The sequence below is a fragment of the Perca fluviatilis genome, chromosome 22 (assembly GCF_010015445.1).
Source record: "Perca fluviatilis chromosome 22, GENO_Pfluv_1.0, whole genome shotgun sequence".
In the NCBI taxonomy this organism is placed as follows: domain Eukaryota; kingdom Metazoa; phylum Chordata; class Actinopteri; order Perciformes; family Percidae; genus Perca; species Perca fluviatilis.
In genome coordinates, this window is record NC_053133.1 from 7,830,229 (window position 1) to 7,836,345 (window position 6,117).

Genomic DNA, 6,117 nt, shown 5'->3' on the forward strand with positions numbered 1-6,117 from the left:
GTGTATCGATATAGTATTGCCAGGGAAAATATCGCAATGCTATCCAGTATCTTTTCCCCTGCCCCTAACAAGTAGTCAAATGGTAATCTTCCGCTGCGAGCTGATGAAAGTGAGCCGCATCAGGGGGAATTTGCATCGCTCAAGGTTTTACAGTGGAGGTCAATGTCAGGGCCAGAGGAGGAGGAAGGAGAATGATTGGTTCGCAGGGCCTGCAGACAGACAGACTCGTTACATTGGTCATTATTCCAGCTCATGTCACAGTGGAATGAGAGAACTCAGCAGGTTTCATTAAAAGCCCACAGTCGGCCGCTCGGCCGCGCAGCTAGTTGTTCAGTCGACTGGTTGGGCAGTGGATTATGGGAAGAGCTGAGTAGAGGGTTATTGGAGGTGGTTGACAGAAAATGACCTCGGTGTGTTTTGGCCCACAGCGGTTATTATATGTTGTTGCACTGAGGGCTCACAAAGGGCCAACCTGGACTGCGGCTCGGCCTATCCATTTATTATGAACTGGGCTGATGTAAACAGAGCCATCCAGAGGCTCAGGAAACCAGTGGACAACTGGCAGTCAAAATAATGTTCGGGTCACTGGAAACAATCGGGGCTGTCAAAATGAAAGTGATAATACCGTTGGCGTAACAAGTTAACACGCGCGTTGTGTGATTTGGGCCTTGGGTCGCACCGTAGTTTGGGAAATCAGGAAGCGATGCCGCAGTAACCTAATACATCCATGGCTGTAATGTCGTAAATGGCTAGCAGAAACTGTAAAGTGCTCCGTGATAACATCCAGGGCATCACCAAATCCGCTGTCCGGCTTGCCGTGGCGGAGTTAAAAAACGCATTTCCAGTCTGATCTACGAGGTGACACGCGGTGTGCTGAAGGTGTTCCTGGAGAACGTGATCCGTGATGCTGTCGCCTAACACCGAGCACGCCAAGAGGAAGACTGACCGCCGTGGATGTGGTGTACGCTCTGAAGAAGCAGGGCCGCACCCTGAGTGGCTTCGGAGGCTAAACCTGATCCTGAATCCTAAATAAAAGGCTATTGTAAGAACCACACACTTGATCTAAAGAGAGACTTCCCGGTCTTAGTAACAGGCTTTATTACTTACATGTTTAACTAAATCAGTGATCTAGCAAAAGCAGCTCAAGATTCAAAAAAATAAACACACACACAGAAATTGATAAAGAAAAGGGTCTTTTTAAATGGCAAGTTTTAAAGCCCTTCCAGATGGTTCTCTCGACAAGACTGAAGTTATTTGCATGTACTGTCTGTGTGAATTGAGTTACCACGGGAGTACGTCGAGTCTTGAAAAATATCCCTTTTTGAAGTACATTTGTAAGGGATTAAAAAAAATGTGCGATTTAATTTGAGATTAATCGCAAGTTAACTATGGACAATCATGCGATTAATCACGATTTTAAATATTTCAATCGATTGATTGCTTTGCTTCCAGATTTTGATTTTTAGTACATAATTCCATTCCATCACAAATAAAAGGAATACAAAAGATGATCAGCCTCCAAAGACTTCACTCTGCAGGCATCACGCTCCCGTGGAGAGTTTGTGTGTTAACCCAGGGGAGACAAGTACGGAGCTTTTAGCAGAAAGACCCAAAAGCTGAATTAGGATTCACGCAGCGTGGCTTTACAGGTACTCTTTCAAATGACTCCATGGAGCCCTTCAGGCTGCTGTCAGCTGAAACCCTCACTGGAGACATACAGCTTATATGCCCTCTGTGTTTCACAGCCCTGGAGCAGATGGTTATGATATGGATTACACTGACAGTAAGTCAATAAGACCCAGATCCTGGGTTTGCACTGGATTAGTCAATTGTCTCTCTGCCCCCTTTTTTATGATTTTTGTTTTCTGATTGCTCACGCCTCTCTGCTCTTCAGCTCATTTTGAAGCTGTGTTGAATTGTCTTCTTTGAAGTGGAGGTAGTGAAACAGAACTTTAGAAATAACAAAACCAGACTTGAAATGGTGTTCTGAGGCTTTTTTTTTCTTTTCTTTTTCAAGTCCGGGTAAACCAAAGAAGCTCATTCTAAAACTGCTGAAACCCAGCGGTCGTGCACACTGCGCTCCCGACACAAATCTTGTTTATTGCTCCCATGCCATATGTTACATGCCCACATGCTTTTACTCTGATATACGATATATGCACCCAGCTCACAGTCCAGCTTTGGTTACAATTAACCAGTGCTCCATCCAACCAGAGTGCAGCAATTAAACGCCATCCAATCAAATTTGTGTGACAACCAGACGCCTTTCATCACAGCAGGGATCCAGACGGCTCCTTGCAGCCCACCTGCCCCGAGCGCCGTCTCAGGGATGGTCTGGAATAGCTAATTAGGCAGCGCCGCTGCAGAACATCCAGCACGGGACACTCACGCCAAACCAAATAAGAGTAAAAAATTCCACTTGATCTCGTCATCAAGCCTCGCTGTTTTCAAATGTGTCAGCATTCTCGCTTTTGATCCGTCGTCAGCGCAGACAGAGAAGAGAGAGGAGCATTTTTGGTTTGTTTAACAGAGTTTCACTGGAGTTTGCAGGCCCCTGCTGTGCACATCGCGCCGCATGCGTTTCAACTGCAGTCCCACTCAGGGAAGAGGAGGAGGGGGAGGGGGGACATCAAAATGTTGTTTTTTTGTAAACGGTGGACTCGTCTGCGCTCATCTGTTGTCACGTCGTTGAGAGAATATTCAGGAGGTGATCGGCTGAGCAGCTACACGGCTTTGAGCTGCAGGAAGTGCACTTCAAAGTATGTACCTCAACTGCAAGACTCTTTGGTTACACTTTTGTCATAAAGCAATCCATTTTTAGCTATTATTCCAGGTTTTGTTCATGCAAAAGCACGGTTATTTAACCACAGCGGTGATAGAAATATATAAATAAATAAAACAAAAGCAGTGAGTTAAGTCGCCTCTTGCAGAGCTGCAAACAGCCAAAACTCATCTCTGTCCTGATGTGAGAGGAGAGAAGTGTTGACTACTCTCACAGCTGGAAAACAATACCACAACAAATAATGTATGAGGGGCCAGCAGAGGGGGAGCACACCGCCAACACAAATAGGAATTATTCATTATACGTGCTCTATTCACCGAGTATGTGTGAGGCGAGTTCAAGCCGGTTAATATGCAGTGTTTTCCATAAGTCAGGCGGGGCGCCTCACCTTTTGGGTGCCTGAGAAAACTGTCTGAACCCACCCCTCTTTAGCTTTCCCTTTCTGTCTTCCTCCATCCCCCCTACATTCCATTCTCACAATAAACAAATAGAAAAAAATATTTTATTATGAGAACTTTTGTGTATTGTATGAGGAATATGCTTACAGTCGGCAAGCTGAAACGCTCTTTCCCTGTCTGCTTTTTTGAATGTCTGGCCTTGATAGGCAAAAAGCATACATTGCGCCTCAAACTGAAGAGCTCATCAGTCATGACATACCATTAGTGTTCAAAAGGCCAATTACAAAAACCTACAAGGCACTCAGAGTCACTAAACGCCAGACTTCGATTAGAGCCTGACCTCACTGCGATTTGCGTGCACAGCTAAGCACCAAATAATAGATAGAGGATCTTTAACATAATTATGCCTTAATGGACGGCGAAGCCACGTTGTCAAAAATTGATATGCAGGCCTCGGCAGCGTTTAAGGGGAAATGGCAGAGCACATTTATCTCCACGTCAAAGAGAAACCGAGAGAGAGAGAGAGAGAGAGAGATGGCTGATGGAGGAAAGACATGCTGGGATGACACCACCCTCTGTAAGATCATCTCCCATCAAGCAATTCTGTGGCAAGTGCTATCTAGTCTAATTGCAGTGAATACCCCCACCTTCCCCCCAACCCTTTTATATTTAATCATACCCCTGTTACTCTGTTGACAAAGCCAGATGAAGTTTTACCGGCCATATTAGCAGCAATATTGACCAACTTCTCCAAGGTGACCGCCAATAACGGTGGTCAGCTCCAGTCTGCTGCATTTAGCAAAGACTTTTTGTGAAGTCAGCCCCATTAAGTCAGGGATAATTGTGTGTGTGTTCTCCATGGTGAATATTTGATCTGCTGTTTGCCCTTTGCCGGCCACACAGTGCAGAATAATGGCTCCCTTTGAGCGGCACGAGGCAAAACCTTGGGCTCCTTCGGCCCAGTAAGAGGCCAACCCAATTACTCTATCAATTATTAATTCATCATAAAGGTCGTCCCTTCGCTCTATTATCCACACCAGTCTGCGCATGCCAATGTCATGAGTGTTAACAGGGCCTTCAGGTCAAAAACCACCCAGACACAGATGAACACTATACACACTGCAGAGGACTTGACAGACTCCTCTAACTGTCAGAAATGGTAAGGAATCACAGTATGTGTATAATTAATGAGGGCTGTGACAGTGTTTTTAAAATGGGGTAGCATTGTATTATAAGTGGTAAAAAATTAGCACTCTGACCATTTTAAAACCTCATCGCACTCTTTAGAAAGAATAATTGACACATTTGCTAGCTATCAAATACATAAACTGGAGCAGCTTACTACACAGCTAGCTACTAGCACTGGTGGACAAACCTTTTAGCAGTAAAACGCATCTGAATCCTTACCATATTTGTTTCTTGTACTGTATTTGGGTGCTGAAGTGAAGTAAAAAAAATGTGAGCAATTGTGATGTTTGTGTGATACAGGTTAGCTGCATTTGCTGGCTGGAATTTCCCAGTATTTTTGTGACATAATGCTGCATTTATGAAATGTTGGAAAGCCTCTTGTTATTCTGTGTTCATCCATTATTCCAACGTGGTTGGTGCCATGCCAATGGTCCGACAACCCATAATTCCAATACCCCAATAGTTTGAAAAACTACCCTTTGGACGAAAGCCCATAGTCCAATGCATAGATTTATGCATTATGATTTATATTATTTTTTATATTTTTATATTATAATTCATACTTTATTATTTATATTATCTGTTAAATTATGTTAACGGAGTCTGGAAAGAAGTAAGGCCCGCTGTCACTGAACTCTGGCATTTTCAATAACAGGTTTTCGGAATAAAGGGCTTTTGTTTTTGGGATAACGGGCCGTTGGACTATGAAACCAATTGTAACAGTGGCTAGCTAACTGCCAGCCTTGTACTTGGTTAGCCCCACTGCTAGCCTCGTAGTGACTATTTTTTTTGCGTTGGTTTGTTAAGTAAAAACGGATACAAATTTAGTATCCCCCTCTCCCCCTTGGCAGTGACAGTAATTACACCAACACTGTTGACGTGCTAAAGAAAAGTAGTGGGATTCATAATAACGCTGCGTCGCTTTGGTCCCTCCCCCCTTCCTGCTTGTCAAGGTATTGGGTAACACAGGTAGACTGACAATACTGTGTAACCAATTAGAGAGCCAGAATAAGCAGGTACACTGTCAAGAACTGTAAGTGAGTGAGCAAGGTTAGTTGATAGCACTTTGTGTCAGCTCATGTACCAACGTTGTTGTGGAGTAAATAAAACTACTCGTTCTGAGTACAAATGAGCTGTATTGGCATCCTTCCGGTGCGCCAGCGCGGGATATACAGAGAAATACAGAGAGCTTTCCCTGGCGGCTTAATCGGCATTGTGTGAACTTGTTTGGCAAGGGTTTGAATGTAACGGACGTTCATTAAGGCTATATGTAAAAATTCCGCATTCTAGCTTAAATATTGGATTTTATTTAGATGGAACTCCCAGTGATGGTTACTTTGCAGTGAATGACTTGAACACTGCATAAGGTCAAACCAAGAGAGTCATTTGTTCAACAGCTCCAACAGTCTTTCATGACAGATTGCTATTGTATAGTTCTATGACTACATGCCTCTCATCTATACAGTGATAGGGGAAACAGTCCATCGTTGTCAGTGTCCCTTTTTGAAGTGGACCACAACAACAAGTGGGCTACACAAGCCGATCAATCCACTTGAACCGTGACCAGCGGTGGGTTTGTGGTCCTGTGGGGCTACATGTCACTGCCGGCGGAGCCGTGGCTAATGTTGAATGTGTCGTCTGGTTTGACCTTTGAGCTAATGGTGCTGGCACTCCTTAGCAAAGGCCACATTCTACATTTCAACCAATCACTGCTCCCTGCGTTAACTGTCTGCGTACTGGGGACTGAAC

The 6,117-nt window shown here is 44.3% G+C and overlaps 1 pseudogene; it reads left to right on the top strand.

The window, feature by feature from the left end:
• Positions 1-670: 670 nt before the first annotated feature.
• LOC120552130 lies at positions 671-1,085 on the top strand (annotated as a pseudogene).
• Positions 1,086-6,117: the final 5,032 nt, after the last annotated feature.